Source organism: Tursiops truncatus, chromosome 10 (assembly GCF_011762595.2).
Source record: "Tursiops truncatus isolate mTurTru1 chromosome 10, mTurTru1.mat.Y, whole genome shotgun sequence".
Lineage (NCBI taxonomy): Eukaryota > Metazoa > Chordata > Mammalia > Artiodactyla > Delphinidae > Tursiops > Tursiops truncatus.
The window spans coordinates 33,756,967-33,775,951 of NC_047043.1; the positions used below are offsets into that span (position 1 = coordinate 33,756,967).

The 18,985-nt window shown below is 47.5% G+C and overlaps 1 long non-coding RNA gene across 1 annotated transcript; it reads right to left on the reverse strand.

Moving 5' to 3' along the window:
• Nucleotides 1-9,075: 9,075 nt before the first annotated feature.
• Nucleotides 9,076-10,812, reverse strand: LOC141279642 (uncharacterized). Its single transcript, XR_012334225.1, has 3 exons — nt 10,569-10,812; nt 10,287-10,357; nt 9,076-9,811 (listed from the first exon to the last, which is right to left on the reverse strand). It is a non-coding gene; the product is annotated as an uncharacterized lncRNA (long non-coding RNA).
• Nucleotides 10,813-18,985: the final 8,173 nt, after the last annotated feature.

Consider the following 18,985-nt stretch of genomic DNA (forward strand, 5'->3'; position numbering starts at 1 on the left):
CTTCCCTTACACCTGTGTTTGCTACCGCCTAGTGAGAGCCTGCTTCCTGCCAAGTTCACGTATAAGATGGGAGCCTTCTGAAATAAGAGAGAATGGGGCCGGCCTCCTGGAGTAAAGGTCAGTAGAGGGTCTGGAATTAAGCTCCAGGCTGAGAAGGAATAGTCCATCCCCGGCTACAACCTGATCCCTCCATCCCGTCGCCTTCCAGCCCTGCCTCCTTTTCCCTGGATGGCCACTACCGCACGTAGCCACTAGGGGAGCCCGAGTACCTTCTACCCGCTTTGAGCCCAAGGTGGCATTTTTTCAAAAGGTTCTTTTACCGGGGAACCAGGACAACAAACTAAAGCACAGACCCACGGTAGAGAAACAAACCCACGGTAGAGACCCACGGTAGAGAAAGCTTCTGGAACACAGCTTCCTGACCCTATCTTCCTCTAGTGTCTAGGTCAGCACTGTCCAAGAGGAATAAAGTGTGAACCTCACTGTAATTTTAAATTTTCTAGTAGCCCATTAAATCAAGTATAAAGAAACAGGTGAAATTAATTTAACAATATAGTTTATTTAACCCAATATATAAAAATATTTTCATTTCAATGTATAATCACTATAAAATGATTAATAAGATATTTTACTCTTTTTTTTGTGCAAAGTGTTGGGAATCTGATGTGTGTTTCACATGGCATATCTCAGTTCAGACTAGCTGCCTTTAAAGTGCTTGAGAGCCGCATGGGGCTGGTGCAGTGCAGCTCTACACACACAACCACTGACTTGCAAGCACAGCTTCTGGAAGGGGAAGGAAGCTAATGGTTCCAGGTCCTGTGTTGCTGCTTCACGCGCATGTCTCGCTGAATCCTCACTGCAGCCTCTCAAGGTAACTATTATTATGCCAGTTTTACAAATGAAGGCGCTGAGGCTCGGAGGGGTTAAGTGACTTGCCCAAGGTCACACATGGCTGCAAGCCTTAGCTCTTCACGTGACATCACACGGCCTCCCCTATCCTTTCTTCCTCTCTTCAACTCATTCGTTACAGACTATATTTTACGGTGAGTGAAGTACTCAAATTTATAGCCTGATCTGGAAACCCTGGGTTTGGCCCAAAGGTCTGCTAAAATTCTCAGAGTGTTGACTCCCGGCAAGGGCCCCTTGGTTAAGTGGTTTCTTCTGACCCTGCACGAGCCTTTCTGGCCCTTTTTTTGGCTTGTAACACATTCCCATCCCAGGAAAATTCCCCTGATCATCCCTTCTCCTGGCCTGGTGACCGCTAGAGGTCCCTTGTTTAATAGCTTTCCAACCTCCAGCCTCATCTGGCCCCCTCTGCCCTGAAAACCTATAACTTTGTACCCTTAAGACAGAAAACCTCACACCAGCTCACTCTAATGCCCAAACCCATCTTCTCGCCTCTTCCTAATTCAAAACTTTTGTCCCTATCAGGAGAGATGCTTGCCTACCCAGATCCTCTTTCCTGACAGAGAGAAGCCTTTAGCTCTCTGATCTCTCACAGAAGAGAGGTAGCTGATACACTCTGAGCCTGGCTGAATTACTGAGTTTCTGGCAAGTGTTCGACCCCCTCTCCCCAAGTTCTTTATAATGACACATCCCTCAGATTCCCCTCAAAGTAGATTTTTTTCATTTTGTCATGATTACAGCATTGAAATTCCAAAATAACTTAGACTCGCTTTTTTTTTTTTATAAGGGATATCGTTTCTAACCAGGTAAGAGGAAGGTCACTGTCTCAGATGTCCCCCTTCCCAAATGGGTAGTAACTTTTCTCCCAGAGTCTGTGGGTATAGACTTTTCATAAGTACAGCCTGAGTACTTCCGTGTCTTCTGTTCTCTGTTCTCAGTGTGTCTGCAGTAAAGGTCTCAGGGCTTCAGCAAACTGGGTGGGGTTTCCTCTGTTCTTGCAGCCATGGGGGTTTGCAAACGGCTGCTGGTAAATTAGACACACTTATTCAAAAAAAAAGACTGTTGGCAGGCAGCAGTCAAAACCTGAACACACAATTTTATACAGCACACCCAGATCCCAAACCCAGCAACGTTCTGTGTGATGCAGTTGGCAGCAGGAAAAGTTCGTTGTGACAAGAAGGCTTCTCACAGGTAAACACCTGAGGCTTCTACTTTTGCGTAATAGAATCAGACCCATCCAGGTTGCTCTGCAAACATCTCAGAGGAACGCTGCCCCCTTCTCCGTTTAAAAATATCTACTTGTGCTTTCAGCCTTTAAGCCAAAGATCTTATTTTCTCAGCTTATTGCATTATCTTATTCCAGGTCCCCCAACTCACAGCCAGTGAATGTTTACAGGCTCGCAGGCTTCCCTTCCCTGCAGCCTCTGGCAGGGGGAAATTGATATGCTTCCCAACAGACCAAGGAGGGGAGCTGAGCTTTACCTCTGCAGCTATCCTGTGGTCCCCATCCTGGCCATTTAGCATCTTCCCACAGGTGCAACAGCCATGTCCGCATTTGGGACGTTTGGCATCTTTCTTCTGCTCGCCAACTCCGGGGAAATGGGCCCAGATTGCAGGCTCTTGTCTGGTTATTTTCTTGTTTTTGTTGGGATAACTGATCTGATCCCTTTAGCCAACAGTCAAATGTAGCCCAAGTGACTCAGAGCCAGCATTCTCTCCACCATTTTGTGCTGGAGTCTCTCTGGGGCTGCAGCAAGGAAGATCTCACTATCCAGCCCCTTTCGGAGATGTCAGTGTCTCCCACAGTTACCCACTTGGTTCCCTACTGATGAGGGGGTGAATCTGGCATTACACCCATCTCCATGGGATCCCCAAGCCCATCTGGTCCACAGCCAGTCAGCCTACTGACCAGCCTCCCACAGCCCTGGGCCCCTCCGTCCGGGCTGCCCATCTGCTTAGGTGATGATTGTCATACCCCCTCTTCTTCTGCCACCTCCTCTGTAACATGTGTTCATTGGTGCTCCCTGGCACACCCAGCAAGGACTCCAGCATTTATATGTTTTGCAAGGGTGAGTTTTCTTTCCTTTGAACGGCCAGTGCTATCTCCAGATGTCCCCTGTTCCCCAAACCGTGGTTACCTCTGTCAGCTGACCTTCCTGAGACCATTCCCACTTTCTCATGAGACAAAACCTCAGAGCCCCACACCTGTCCCCTCAGTCACTGACTTGGCATGTCCTGGTAACAAGCAAGTATCTTGCTCACCATTTGAGAAGGAATATTACCGAGAAGAAGAGAATTAAGCCCTCATTTACATCCAGTGATCTTGAAGGTTCCCCTCCTGGGTTCTCTGTCATACTTTTCCCCACACATTCTTTTGGGGAATCTCTCAAGGATATGATTCTGCCTGTCTACCAAGGATGGCCTCGTTGCCTTACCTACCCTGACTAATTATGAGAAAGTTCTTATCCCTTCATTAGGTTGACACAAGGTTGGCATTTTCCGAGTGGATGTTGAACTGCAAAATTTAATTGATAACAGCTGTTCATTGAGTTTCCTATGTGCCATGCACTATTCTAAGAGCTTGCTATAGATCATTTCACTTTATCATCAAAACAATTCAATCAAGTGGGTATCATTATCATCCCCACTGGGGAAGCTAAGGTAGAGAGGGGTTAAATAACTTGCCCAAGGTCACACAGCTAGTGAGTGGCAGAGCTGGGTAAACACTCAATAAATTGATTTACACTGAAGTTACTAACAGAACTGCACAGACCATTAGAAATGCAGAGCTTGCTGGGTTTCAGGTCAAAGGCCTGAGTCCTGGTATATAAACCTTGAATTTGAGAAAACAGTCCAGCAGAGAAAGTGAGAGAGTGGAGAAATCATTGCTGTATGTTTTCAGCATGCATTTGCTGACCTACTGTGTGCCCTGCACTGTGCCCGGTATCGAGAGAAATCAAAATAAAAGTGAAGGACACTGGGCATGCACTGGAGGGCCTCACACACTTCCGAGGGGCAGGGACATTAGCTGGTTTCTAGATCTCTGGTTTTACAAAGATGGCCTGTTTTCACTCGTTTTAAGATAACCTATAGCTCTGAAGAACCCACTATCCGGGAGGAGACAGATGGGTGGATGGATTGGCCAGAAGCCCATGTGGCGCCTCTGGCTGGAAGAATTCACTAGATTTTAATCTCCAAAGGGACCAGCATGGCGAAGTGGCTGGCTTTGGGTCAGACGGGCCCAGCCAGGACTGGAATCCTGTAGTGGACAAGCAGGGACAGAAGGAGACAATTCTAGCTGCCCAGGAGCTTCTGAGGTGGGTGGGAGGGGGGATGAGACAACAAAGCAGGCCTGGAGGAGGGCAGGAGGGGAAGTTGCAAAGAACTGGAGGGTCCTGAGTAGCCCAAGGCAGGTGCAGTTGCTCCTGGCGGGGAGGGGCCATCCAGTGGGAGGAGCTGGGTTCAGAGCCTATTTCTTGGCCTGAGTTTCCTTTCCTGTAAAGTATCGATGGTAAGCGTCAACTTCAGTAAGTACGCCTGAGGAGTTACCATTTAGTTATATAGATCACACATCAGGTTGGAAAAGGCAGAGTGATAAAAGTCATTATTATTAATGGTATGCATCATTGAAAACATTATTATAAATTACAGCATATTAGTGATAATAGGTATCTCAAGTTCACCGAATCCCAGGAGTCACAGAGCTATTAGAGGTCATCCGCTCTAGCCTCCCTCAGCGGGTATTAGAATCCCCTGTTCAATATCCATGAAAACTGTTATTAATCTCACTACAGGCAAGATCGTGCAGGAGGAATTTCAGAATTTACCCAGGCAGGCTGTGGCTCCCTGTACTCCAATCAGATCAGTGCCGGATGGTTATGTTTCCGTATTCCTGGTGGGCCCTTGCAGAACCATTATTCCTGCCTTCACGTGAAATCCAGAGCCCAGAGAGAAAGCAGCTTTCAGAGACTGCTGTGGCCAAACCACAGGTAGGTAGGAAACCAGGTACAGAGCCAGGGCCCTGCCTGGGAACATCTGTGGAGGGGCTGTTCCCCTGTTGAGTCAACGCTGGTCATGACATTGAGAAAAGGAGGGAGGGAGGAAAGGGGCAGAAAGCACATGGTAGCCTCTGCAGCCCGATACTCCTTTGTGTTCTGAGATCCACTGTCCCAGCAGCTAGAAGGACCTGGAAGATTCCAGACCTCTCCCCTGGGTTCCCTCACTCATCGGTTCCCTTATCCCTGCTCACACTTCACCCTTGTCTCACATCTGGCATAGTGACGAAAATCTAACAGCCAGGGCTCTGGAATGACACAAATGCTGCCACTAAAAATCTCCCATTGGCTTTTCTTTATTCCTTTGGGTTAAAAGACTTTTTCCCTTCTACAATGTAAATACCCATGGGAAGACTCTGCCAGGTGCCAGGTAAGCCATCCAGGGAGAGGCCGGCTCTGTTCAAGGACGTAGAGTGGGCCAGAGGGTCCCCACCTGAGTCAGGCGGTGAGCACTTTCCGAGGGGTGATGGGATGACCCCAGGCAGCCTCTCCTTAACATCCAGGTCTCCTGTAGCACAAACGACATCCACCTGCCTGAGGAGGGAAGATTAAGATTGGCTCCCAGTTGGGATTTTACTTCTGAAGCAGCACATTAGTCCCAGCTTGAATGAAGAAGGAACGTTAGAGAAATATTTCACTCCCTCTGGAGGTCAGAGGGGGCTGGCTAGAGTGTGCATAGCTGGACAGGCCCCTTGGGAGAGCTGATGGTGCACAGGTGCTTCAGGAAGGGCAGCAGGACACGATGCCGGGGATTAGGTGACCCCCACACACCAAGAGCTTGGCTTCCATGTCGAGAGTAAATGGAGACAACTGTGGATCACCCCAGAGGTCTGGGAGGAGGTGGGGAGGGCCTTAACAGCACTCAAGGGACCAAATTCTTGATCTTCACACTTTTAAGCGTTCTGATGAGATTCTACCTTCTGAGGAATCCTGCAAACAGCTGTAGCTTAGTTCAGCCCTGACTTGTTAGGGAAGCAGAGGCTGGGACTTTTCTCTTGAGCTCTAGGGCCTTCCACCTCCCTAAGATTTCTGGAAAGTGCGGCTTTGCGCCAGGCGTGAAAAAGCAAGATCCTCTTGCCTGAACCCCTCCATCTTCGGTTTGGAGTAAAGAACAAGATGGAGTGGGCCCAGGCAAGAGTATCCAATTCCAGGGGTGGTCAACCAAGTTTCCTTCCCTACCCGCAACGTGTCTGCAGAATCGTGAGGGATGAAACATAACTGGAGACATTTAAGATACACGGTCAGCAGCAGAGTTAGACTGTACGGCATCTCACTATTACAAATAAATTCCTTCACACGGATTATCATTCCTTCCATTCCTTACCTAAAAACTCCAATTTACACATTACTGCTTTCCCCACTTTATAGATTTTCCAAATTGAGGATGAAAGTTGTTCATTTTCCCCCAACTTCTTATAGAGCTTATAAAGCAGAAGTGGGTCTCAAACTTTGTATCTTCTGACCCCACAACTGGAGTTCTCTTCATGCCACACCACTGACACTCAGCCGTTACAGTGCTGGCTGCCACGATAGATAGGAAGGCAGCCAGAGGTAGGAAAGACAGAAGCCCCACAAGCAGGTCTTGGAGAGGCAGACAGAGGCTATAGGACCCTGGAAAGTTGAGAGATAGGGCTGAGAAGGGCAGCTCTGCCAGGGATCCTCTGTGGACATGAGGCTCTCTCAGCCCTCCAGGGCCAGTCCAGCTGGGACAGGGGTTAGACACCATCGTCCACTTGGGGCTAAGCAAAAAAGAAGGGGCGTGAGACGGGTCCAGGCAGGGTCGAGTAGGGCAGGGATGAGGGGCAGGACCAGAAGAGCTGTTGGGAGGACACAGCTGTGCAGGTCCGAGGTGTGGATCCAGCCCATGTGACGTCCACATCTAGAAAAGGGGGAAGGAGCACAGGACAGGGCTCGGGCTCCACATGGAGTGTCCTGGAGGGCCCTCTACCTAGTGAAGCCAGAAGGCTATCCGGGAGTTGAGGTCGTTTTCAGGATTCGAGTGACTGTGCTGTATGCTCTGAGGCTCTAATTCCTCAAAGGAACTAGTCCGGCAAAGACTCTTGACCCCGTGTAGGAAGAGAGAAGCACATTGGAAAATCGTGGCTATGTCTACACCTGCATTTCGAGGCCTAGTGAAGGAAGGAAGGGCTGGCTTCTCCATGAATACTGTAGGCTTCGGGGCACGGCCCCACCATCAAGTCCGCTTGTCCCTTCCAGGTCTCCACGAGGGGATGGCTGGAGACTAAATGAGTGGAGAATGATGGAAGGCAGTGAGCCCCAGGCCTTTCAGATTGTTCCAGGTGCACTGACCTGTCACACCCAGTCTCTGGGTTGGGCAGGGGGGCTGTTGCACAGAAGGATGGAAGTCTTTCAGAAAGTTTTATGGTATCTGGGTTGGTCTTGAACCAGCTACGGGAGGGAGGACTTGGGACTCTTTCCTTTTGGTTGTGATACACCATAAACAGGCAAGCTCTTGACAGAATACAAAGGACTGTCCAAGCAGGAGAGGGGGAACTAGTCTTATTTAGCAAACAGTGTAGTAAGCACCTCATAAATGGGTTAGATCACCCATTTTCTCACCGAGAAAACAGGCACGCAGACAGGTGTTAATGACTTGCTGCCGGGTCATACAACTAGTTAGGGGGAGGGCTAGGTAGTCACTCGAAAACTGGAGTTGCCCCAAAGTAACCTATGGAACAGCAAAGGACATTAGAATTTCAGCAGATTCTCTGGAAGGTGAGCCATGAGAGTTAAGAACAAATGTAACATTGAAAAGCAGAAGACATGGAGAAATGGACTGAGCAAATATCTAGTGACTTCTCTGTGCCTGTCCCAGTGCCTCCTAAGAGTCCTTAAACTTTGTCCTGACAAACTGAGCGTTAAATAATCCCCAGATGCCTGTTCTTTTTTGTTTTCGCTTTCCAAAGTGTGAGGGTTGGAGGCAGGGGAGGAGTAATATAGCAACAGCAAGGCAAGTGCACTGCATAACCCCTCGCTTGGGTTGTTGGGTCTTTTTCCCGTTTCAGTATCCTCATCTGTAAAATAGCATAGTACCTCTCTACCTCCAACGATTTTTGTGTTTGTTAATCACAGAGCTCTACGCAGTACAAATAACCCATAGGGTTCGAGAAGTCACCAATTCATGATGAGTAATGACACGGATCAATGATAACACTGTCATAAATTCCAGGACATTAGTGATTATTATACGCGTATCAGGCCCAGAGTCTGAGGGCTGGAGAGATCAGAGGTCTCCAAATAAGCCCTCCTCCATGCACCAATATCCCTGCCAGGTGGTATCATGATTATAAATGGGTCTATACCTTTAATTCCGAAGTCCACCAAGGAAGAGAATAGATGAAGAACACGTGCCCTGTGTGTCAGTGAGCTCCAGGTTTGTACAGACTCCACCATTACTGCTCCTTAGAAGGCCCCCAGAGTCACAACAGAAGACAACTCCCAGAATATTCTGTGGTCACCACTGGGGTAGAAGAGAACAGAACCAGGGCCCCAGATGGGGAGTCTGAGGGATGTCTGTGCTCTTGCCAAATCAGCTCTGGTCTCCATGGCACACAGGGAAAACAGGTGGGGGAGAGGGGCAGGGGCACCGGGCAACCTCTGAGGCCCCAATAAGCCGATGTTTTGTGTTCTGGGACTTGCACTCCCCACTGTGGGATCCAGGAAAGTTGCCCACACCTCTCAGGTACACAGCACAGGCCGATGACGCATACCTGCACTCCTCCGTTCCCACTCTAATGAGGACGACAACCCCCTCCATGCCCTCCCACCTGTGATTTGTTCCAATTCCCCCTTTATCCTCAATCAAGGACTAAAAGAGCAAAGTTATAAAAATAGTAACTAATCAAATTCCAGGACCTCAGTGTGAATCACTGTTTACCTGCTCCTACAACCTTCCCCGTGACCTGACATTCTGGTGGATAAATTTGTTCCTTTAGCTCCTGCCCTATTACAACGCAAATGCTCGGCGCACTCTGCCAGGTGTCTGTAAACCAGCTGGGGCCAGGTCCCGAGATGAGACAGTGACGAGCTTTATTCAAAAGGGAGGTGGGAGGGCCAGGGGTGCCCACTTGAACAGCCCTCCCACCTGCCCCTCTTTGCATTTCCCAGCGGCACAAACACCATCCACCTGGTTTGGGTGGGAAGGATAGAAAGGATCGCTGAGTCTTCACTTCCAAATCAGCACACTGACCACAAGCCAGTGGTCAAGAAGGACATGCAGCCTTTATTAAACTTTTCCACTCGACCTGTGGTTTGAGAGGCCCTAAAGGGGGGCCTAGCTGACTGACCAGGCCCCTTGAGCCCTACAGGCCTCCTGCATGGAAGGGCAGTTTTGAGGAACAACGTAATGCACAAACGAGGAAGAATATACTTGTGTGAAGAGTCAAGTTTCCATGTTGATGGTAAATGGAAAAGCCTTGGGGTCAGAGCGGAGCTCTTGGACAAAAAGGGAAAAGAAGAGTGAGGAAGGGAAGGGGCCCAGCCCAGCCCTCTCTACTGACGGTCATGGGAACCTTGGCCTCGGAGGGAACCATAACCCTGAAGGCTCGGTTTTTTTTCCTGCTGCCTGAAATTCACGTCTCCTCCCTGAAGGTAGAGTACTGGATATCAGGAGGGGAAGGGGTGGGAGTGGCGCCGGGAACAAAAGTCAGGGTCCTACTAGCAGCTCCTTTTCCAGATGGCTAATGCCACAGCAAAGGCTGGGAAGGAAGGAGCCTGGGAAGGTCCACTGGAGCGGAGACTCCTGAAGGGTGCTTCCCAGTTCCTAGAAGATGGCGGGGTGGACAAAAGGGCTGCCTCCATGCTCTTTGTTATGGCTTGATTGACCCATCCTGTGGAAGTAAAAAGGCAATCAGAAGAAACTCGGTACCTAGAAAGGCAGCAGCTGGGTGGCGGGGAGTGGGAAGAACAGAGTTAAAATCACAATAAGTAATTTGTAGCACATCCGTTTTCAAAAGACATTCACATAAATCACTCCCATTCTCACCAAGACTCGGAATTAGCATTATGATTTTGTCACTTTCCACGTGAGAGCACACACCCATGAAGGGGTTAGCGTATTTCCCATGATCACCCAGAGCTTAGAGGGACGTCTTTGGACTCGAAACTGAGATCCCTGACCCCGCAGGTCTCCAGTTTGTCCACCCCAACCCTTCACAAGTCACAGCAGAAAGGGAGTTGAGAAATGAGACTAAGAAGCCAGGAAAAATACCCTCAGACCCGGAAAGAGAGGCCTGGTAGAAGCCGGCAGAGCGCAGAGCAGGGCACACAGGAATGGGCTGGGAGGTCACTCTGCCAGGCACGTACTTGTCCCCGGAGTCCCAGTGTCTTTCATGGCATTCAGGTGGCTCTCCTCCTTGGGATGGGAGACTGGAATCCTTCCTCCATGAGAGAGGCAATAACAGGTAAAGGGAGAAAAGAGCAGAGAAACGTTCTGGTGAGGCCAGAGGCCAGGGGGAGGGGGCTTGGGAGGGGCTTCGGGGCCCTGCCAACCACCGCCCATCTCCTGGCGGGACAGGAGCACCAGGCCCCAAGGACGGCAGGGCTGTGGCCCCAGGGGACCCTCCGGCCGCAACTTCTGCGACCAACCTGGGTTGAGGGAGAGTGTGCCCCGTTCTCCACGTCCTGGGCCTCAAGGGTTTTCCTGCGTCCTTATAGCAGTTCTGATCTTCCTGGAGGGGGGAATCCCCAAAAGCCTGTTCCTCAACTAAGTCAGCGCCACCTCAGGAAAAAAGCGCAGGACGCTTCCCGAAATTAACTGCTCTCAACTGCTTCTCCTCCAGCCGTTGGCCACACCCATCAAGCCACCCTCCCACCAAGCCTCCTCCAATCAGAGGCCCTCCTCCCTCTGCCCACCCCTGCGGTGTGTAAGAGGGAAGCGGAGGATGGCCTCGCGCCTTCTAGAACGTTTCAGAGCCTTCGACTGGTCCTACACCAGCAGTCCCAAGGCAGGAGTAGGGGGAGAGGCCGCCTGGACTCCGTGGAGTTTGGGGGCTTCTAGGGAACCTCTGAGTCTTGGATGGGCCAAGCACTGTGAGTAGGAGTTGGGGGTGTGGGAGGGGATGGGAGCCCGTAGACCGTCCAGAATGTAGATAGGCTGCAGTCTGGCCTCTGAGGGCTGTGGTCCTCACTTTATATTTAGCAGAACATCAAACCACATTGATAATGTGATGCCTGTGATCCCAGAGTCCTCACTTCCATTTAACCTCAGAGAAAAGCACCGTCCAGCTATAGGAGCTACAGGAGAGGTGTGAATAGCTTGAGGCCTCATAGGAGTTAGGGGCTGAGCTGCAATTCAGAGCCCCCTAATGACAACTTCCGACCTTTTCCCACCAACCAAAGGCCTCTCACTATAGAGGAAGCTTTACCCAGTCTCAGCCAGCCCCTGGGGACCCAGACCCTTCTAGGACGGTTTGCCATTATCCCATGCTTCCTTGTGTCCCTGCCACAGAACGTGGGGGACCCGGGTTCTCACTCAGAGCCTTGGCATCGAGGATCCAGCCAATGGGAGAGGGTTGAAGGATCCAGCCAATGGGAGAGGGTTGCTGAGCAGATGAGGATGCCCCTGACCAATGAGAATAAGAAAATGTCTTAGAGGCCAGTTGGAGGAGGCCCATGTGTGAATATTCACTGGGCACTTATTTTGAAAGAGTCAGTCCTGAAAAGTTCAAAATCCATCATTGTATTTGAGCATCCCATGTTACTTCTTTAAATATGGAAATAGGGAGTTCCCTGGTGGTCTAGTGGTTAGGATTTGCAGCTTTCACTGCAGAGGCCGGAGTTCAATCCGTGGTGGGGGAACTGAGATCCCATTAAAAAAAAAAAATTGAAATAGAATTCACATAACATAAAGTTTATCACTTTAACCATTTTTAAAAGTACGATTCAGTGGCTTCACAACGTTGTGCAACCATTACCAGTATTCCAGAACATTTTGTCACACACCATTCCTACAACCCGGGGAGTCCCATACACATTAAGCAGTTAATCCCCATTCTCCCCTCCCCTTTGCCTCTGGCAACCACTAATCAGGTTTCTGCTTTGATGACTTGCCTATTCTAGACGTTCTATGTAAGTGGAATCACACAGTGTATAACCTTTTGTGTCTGACTTCTTTTAGCCTAATGTTTTCAAGGTTTATCGATGTTGTAGCACGTATCAGTACTTCATTCTTTTTAAGGCTAAATAATATTCCGCTGCACATATATACCATATTTTCTTTATCCATTCATGTTGGTGGACATTTGGATTGTTTCCACCTTTCGGTTATGAATAATTCTGCTATAAACATTTGTGTACACGTGTTTTTTTGTTTGAGTATCTGTTTTCAGTTCTCTCTCGGATATATATCTAGGAGTGGAACTGCTGGGTCATATGATAAGTCTATAGTTAACTTTTTGAGGAACTGCCAACATGGAATTGATGTACCATTTTGCATTCTTACCAGCAATATATGAGAGTTCCAGTTTCTCTACACCTTCATCAACGCTTTTTACTTTTATTAAAAAAAAATTATAGCCATCTTAGTAGGTGTGAATGGCATCTCACTGTGGTTTTGATTTGCGTGTCCCTTGTTCTTTGACTTTTCTGAACTAGTTTTGGAAAGTTTGTATCCTTTGTTATGTGTGGTCATTAAAGTCTGTTCTGTTAGCTCAGTTAGTGGTTCAAGAGAAATTTCCTTATGCTCTTAGAACTAAAAGAAAAAATTCCTCAAGTCTTTGCAGATGGACTCTGCGTGTGCATGTGCGTGTGTATGTGTGTGTGTGTTGGGACATGCATTCCAACACTCAGCCAGGCAGACTACAACTCCCCGTAAGCCTTCACTCCCTGCTCCTACAGAGCCTGGATTCAGCCAGAGGTAAGAACCTAGGGCCTTCTCAGGTCTTTTCTTAGCATATGCCCAGCCCTGAATAGGTGCATGGCCTCCTAGATTCCCAGAAATATGTGACTGCGTTTCAAAATCCTTATTCTCCAAATCATCTCATTTCCCAGCCTTTCCTCCCAAACTTTTAGGTTAGTCTATTGTTTTCCCCAACCGTTATTCCCAGTCTCAGGAAGCAAAAGCTAATACATTTGCCTTTAAATGTTTTGAACAAATTTTCCCTGGGTAGCTGCTTCCACCCTGGGAATGTTCTGAGTGAGGTGAAGTAAAGCAAGCCATTTGACAGAGTTCTTCAAGGAGGCACCAGACAGGTCAGAAAAAAACTACATTTGTTTGAGAATAAAGTCTGTTCTGCTCCCTCTGGTTCCAGGTACATACTAGGAATGCCAGCTGTTGTCTTCATGCCACTGCAAGCTGGGAAGTGGGAGATGGTATCAGGGTAAGTTAAAATGTCACAAAGCTCTCTTATCTAGACTCATCTGTTTTTTTTTTTCTTAATCAATTAATCATTTCTCTGCTTGTGGTAAATTTTGATTCGATTCCAGAGTTCTGAAAAAAGTTGATTCTCACAGTTTTTGCCAGTATATTTATTGCTTTTGTGGAGAACAAACTTTTGGAGTTTGTTCCTACTGCACAATTTTTGCGGATGTCACTCTCCTCATATCCTCATGTCACTCTCCTCAATAAGTATTGAAGTAAATACTTATTAGGAGCTAAGCTCCTGAGAGGTTCAGTAACTTGCCCATGTTGTATCAAGGAACACTAAGAGCAAGGATTTGACTCATGTGACCCTAGAGCCTATTTTAACCAATTATACATTTATTCATTCACTGAAGAATATCTATGTTACATCTACAAAATGCTAGGTACAGTTCTAGAAACAGGATTACCTCGTTGTACAAAATTGCAAATGTTCCTGTCCCTGAGAACTCGTATTTTTATGGAGGGAGATTCATGATAAACATACTATATATTTGATATTAGAACTTAAGTGTTATGGAATATAGAAATTGGGGTACTTAATGGGTATAAGGGCTGCTATAGGAGAGGTGTGAATACAATTTTTTAACATTTATTTTGTTTTAGTTGCCAATTTATAGAAAAGTTCCAAGAATAGTACATGAATTCCTATATTTGCTTACTTAGATCTATTCATGGTTAACATTTTACTATATTTGCTTTATCATTCTCTCTCTCTCTCTCTCATTTACTAGTAATTTACATTTCATCATGCCTGTTTACTCTTCCATAGTTATTTTTTTTCTAAGTAGAAGGAAATTCTGTCCTATGAGCTCGGTATCATTAACAATCAGGAAAGTTAACATCTATACAATACTAGTATTTAATCAATTTATATTGTATTTATATTCTAATTTCTTCTATTATTCAGGTAGTGTCCTTTGTACCAATTATGTTTTCCAGCCCGGAATTCAGTTCAGCATCATTCTGCATTTAGTTGTCATGTCTCTTTAATCTGGAACAGTTCCCTCTTCTTTTGTATTGTATTACACGTAGATTGGATTCAGTTAGTGCATCCTTGGCAAAAACTCTAAGTGAATCTTGTCCTTGTCAGTGAAATAATAGGGGGCCATGATGTTGGTTTGTCTCATTGTTGGTTAGGCTAATGTTCATCACTTCATCAAAATGTTTTTAAGCCAGATTTCACCATTGTAAAGTTATTACTTTTTTCTTTTGGAATTAGTAAGTAATTTGTTGGCAGATACTTAGAGATGATGTAAGTATCTTTTCCCTCATGTTGATTCCATTTTATTCTTTGAATATGTGAAATATTCCCATGATTCTAAATTTCAAACCATATAAAATGTATAATCAGGGTATATGCCCAGTAGTGGGATGGCTGGGTCGTATGGTAGTTCTATTTGTAGTTTTTTAAGGAACCTCCGCAAAATAAAATAATAATAATAAATAAATACACTTTAAATACATTACATCCTCCATCATTCTTTTGCCAAAGTTTCCCCCATCATCTCTTGATTGGATAGAATTCATCCTCTAGCAGGTTATCCATGAAGGGCTCATTTGCACAGATTCTTTTACTCTTTTTTTTTTTTTTTTGTGGTACACGGGCCTCTCACTGTTGTGGCCTCTCCCGTTGCGGAGCACAGGCTCCAGATGTGCAGGCTCAGTGGCCATGGCTCACGGGCCCAGCCGCTCCACGGCATGTGGGATCTTCCCGGACCGGGGCACAAACCCATGTCCCCTGAATCGGCAGGCGGACTCTCAACCACTGCGCCACCAGGGAAGCCCTACTCGTTATGTATATAATTTATTTTTCTATAGTCTTGGTAATTAGATGATGGCTTTGTTGCATATAAAGTCCTTGGCTCACAATTTGTTTCCTTTCTTTTGGTTACCTGAAAATAACGTTCCATTCTTGCCTTGCTTTGCAGGTTGCTCTTAAACATCCTGATGCCAATATAATTTTCATACTCTTGTAGGTATTACGAGTATTGTGCCTGGAGTCCTTGAGTATGATTTCTTTGTCTTTAAAGTCTAATCATTTTTTAGGCTGTGTCTCTGAGTTGATCATTCTCAATTTTCCCAGACACATGGTTAGCTCTTACATAAATTTAGGCTTTCTTTTATTTCTATAAAGGATTCTTAAATTTTATTTTAAAAATATTAGTTCTATTCCATTGTTCCCTCCAACTCTCAGGTCACCAGTGTTCTTGAACATGAGAGAAGGGGTGGAATATAGCAGAAAAGTGGAGGGGCTGAATTTAGATAGGAGCACAGATAGTCCATTTTTGTAATGGGAAGGAAAGCAGGGGGTGTGGACATGGATGCTGACAGGTGGTACCTAAGGAGATGCTCTTCTAATGGCTTTGGCTTTCTCAGTGGTAAGAAGCAAGATCTAAGCTAGCTCTCTAATTCCTCCCACCTGAAAAAGGGTAAGGGTTGAGTGAATTTGCCAAATTTAAATTTGTGGTCTGAATGCAAATCATTTACCATAATCTGTGAATGATGTTCTAGAAGGACCTCAGAGAACAATCAGTCCCTGGCCCTTCTACCGAGGAAGGAAGTAGAGCACCCAGAGCTACTTCCTTCTGGAATGTGTTCATGTCCAGAGCAACTGAAAATGGCATTGATGGGGGATGCGAACCGAGAGAGAAATCAGACAATCTGGAGGACTGTGTGAGGGAGGTGTTGGAGACCTGCCCTATATTGCTTTAGGAGCAGTGAGAGAAAGCACAGATGTAGCCTTTGAGTATAAGAAAGAACTTTCAGGCTTCCCTGGTGGCGCAGTGGTTGAGAGTCCGCCTGCCGATGCAGGGGACACGGGTTCGTGCCCCAGTCCGGGAAGATCCCACATGTCGCGGAGCGGCTGGTCCCGTGAGCCATGGCTGCTGAGCCTGCGCGTCTGGAGCCTGTGCTCTGCAACGGGAGTGGCCACAACAGTGAGAGGCCCCGAGTACCGCAAAAAAAAAAAAAAAAAAGAAAGAACTTTCAAGCACTGCGTGAGGCCGTTGTGTGAGGTGGTGGATCCTCTCTCCCCAGGAGTGTGCATTAAGTGGCTGAATATCATGTCAGGGACGTTGAGCTGGAGATTCCTGGGTCAGCAGGGTGATTGCCAAACGGTCTCCAGAGCAACGCCAAGTCGACCGTTCATCTTCTCTCTCCATCTGGACGCTCACTGTCAGTAGCTCTTGTCCACGCTACCTTCAACATATCAATATATTAAGAACCCAACCATTTCTAACTTCCTCCATCTGAATCGCCCTGGACCAATCCACGGTGTTCTCTCTCCTGAATTATTTCGTGGTCTTCTAGATGATTCCTCTGCTTCCCTCTTGGCCCCCCACTCTCCTGCCCAAGTCTATTCTCAAAAGAGCAGTCAACTGATCCTTTAAAAAAATTTTTTAAAGACCTTTTTTTTATGTGGACCATTTTTAAAGTCTTTATTGAATTTGTTACAATATTGCTTCTGTTTCATGGTTTGGTTTTTTTGGTCGTGAGGCATGTGGGATCTTAGCTCCCCCACCAGGGATCAAACCTGCACCCCCTGCATTGGAAGGCGGAGTCTTAACCACTGGACCACCAGGGAAGTCCCATCCTTTTAAATTAGAAGTCAGGCAATGCCACTCCTCCGTGTCAAACTCCCTGTTCCCCAGCGTCCTAACAATGACCTACATGGTTACATGTGATCTGCCCCACCCCCCACCAACCTCTGACCTCATCCTCAACAGCGCCCCTCCTTGCCCTGTGCTCCCCGCTTACACAGGCCCCCTGGCTGTTCCTCAGACCTGCCGAACGGACATGCTTCCTCTGTCTTCAAAGGGCCCTGACAGTTTCTTCTTCCTGGAATACTTCTGCCTCAGATATTTAGAGAACTCACTTTTTTCTACTTTCTCCTTAGATTTCATTACCTATTCAAAGAGGCTCTGCCTGTCCACCCTTTGTAAAAAAGCATTTCCATCCTTTTACCTTCTTTTATTTTTCACAATAGTACTTATCGCCTACATAGGATATATTTAATTATTTGTTTATATTCTGACTGCCTTGCCTGACAGTGGCTTTGTCTGTTTCTTAATTGCTGAATTCTCGGTGTCTAGAAGTGGCCCAGCACAGAACCGGAGCTCGAGAAATATTTGTGAGAGGAATGAATAAGTGAATAGGTGTGATTGTGTTTTCATATGGGGATGGAGGACAACGTGACAGTCAGCCAGGACTCGTCTCCTTCTTCCTGGCGAGAGGAGAAGGACCAAGTGTTTTGTAGCTTGGTGGGGCTTTAAAATCTTACTGTGTTCCAGTTCCAGGAGAGATGCAGTAAACCCATGGCAGCCTGTCTCCCACTGACTATAAAACCTGAGCAGGGTGTACGGAACGGCTATTTGAAGTCTCTGAACAGTAAGTACCAGCAAGTGAATTGGGGGGTAAGAGGCACCAGGATTCCAAGTACCACTGAACTGGTGGTGAATTGAGCCTGTTTTTCCCTCGGGCCTCCCCTGAGCAGAACTCAGCACAGCCTGAAACCCAGAAGTGAGTGCTAGGTGCAGAGACACAGAGAGAGAGATGCAGAAGAGACCCCCTGGTTCTGGTTAGACCAGTGAAAGAGGAGACTCCTAAAACTCAGAACATGGGGAGGCACCCCGATTTTTCCTTTCTTTTTTCTCTATGCTCATGTCCCAGCCACTAGGGAGTCCGTGGCAGGAGTGGGAGTGGCAGCCAATGTGTCTGTCAACATACAAAGGCACTGGCCAGCCCTCTGAGGAAGGGGAGCCTGTGCTCTGGCCTCAGGGTGCTCTTTCTTCCTGCTTTGGGGGCTGTGTCCCCCCTGTTGGGCACCTCAGGGCTCCTGATACCTGTCACTCTTACCTGTCAGTTTTTAACCTGGATCGGTGGGTGTGGAGATGCACATGTTCTTGGGGACACAACAGCTGTCACATCTGGGACAAGTTAAGAAGCCTGGCTCCAGACTCCGCTATAAATATTCTGTGGCCGAGCTCTACCCATCACCCCAGCCCAGGTCCTGACCTCAGATGAGCTGAGCCCAGCCCATGGGACCAAAGTGCAGAGGGAGGAAATAATGAGCCGCCGGTCTTTTAAAAACCGTCACGATCTCTGGGTCGGCTGCGACTCCTGCGTATGGGGAGTGGGGCTAAGCTGGAGGTCAGGGAAAGGGGAGCAGAGGAGGAATGCCAAGATCTAGCCTCCCGGGGCACTTGGATGGGCCAAGCCCTGGCATCTGTGATGAAAGACAGAAGCCCAAGAGGTGGGGCCCCTGCTGACCTTCCTTGACTGTTCTGAGACTCCATGAAAAGGAAAGTTCTTAACGATGCAGAAAGGGCTTTATGAGTAGAGAAGGGAGAAGCTTGTGCTTCTTTGCACATGCGCTCTGCCAGTTAACCCTCAGTAAGCCCGTGACGTGGGGCAGGATATCCATGTTCCAGATGAGCAAACTGAGGCACAGAGAGGTTAAACAAACCTCTATGTCCAAGGTCACAGTCCTGGGGAGTGACAGGGCTGAGGAAGCCTTCAATAAACACATTTTCCTGTGTTGGAATTGATATGAAACGTAGACAGTTCCTTAATTCCTAAAGTCCTGACTCCTAACACCTGGGCCGTGAACTTTAAGAAGACAGGGGCCAGCAGCCCTGTGCGG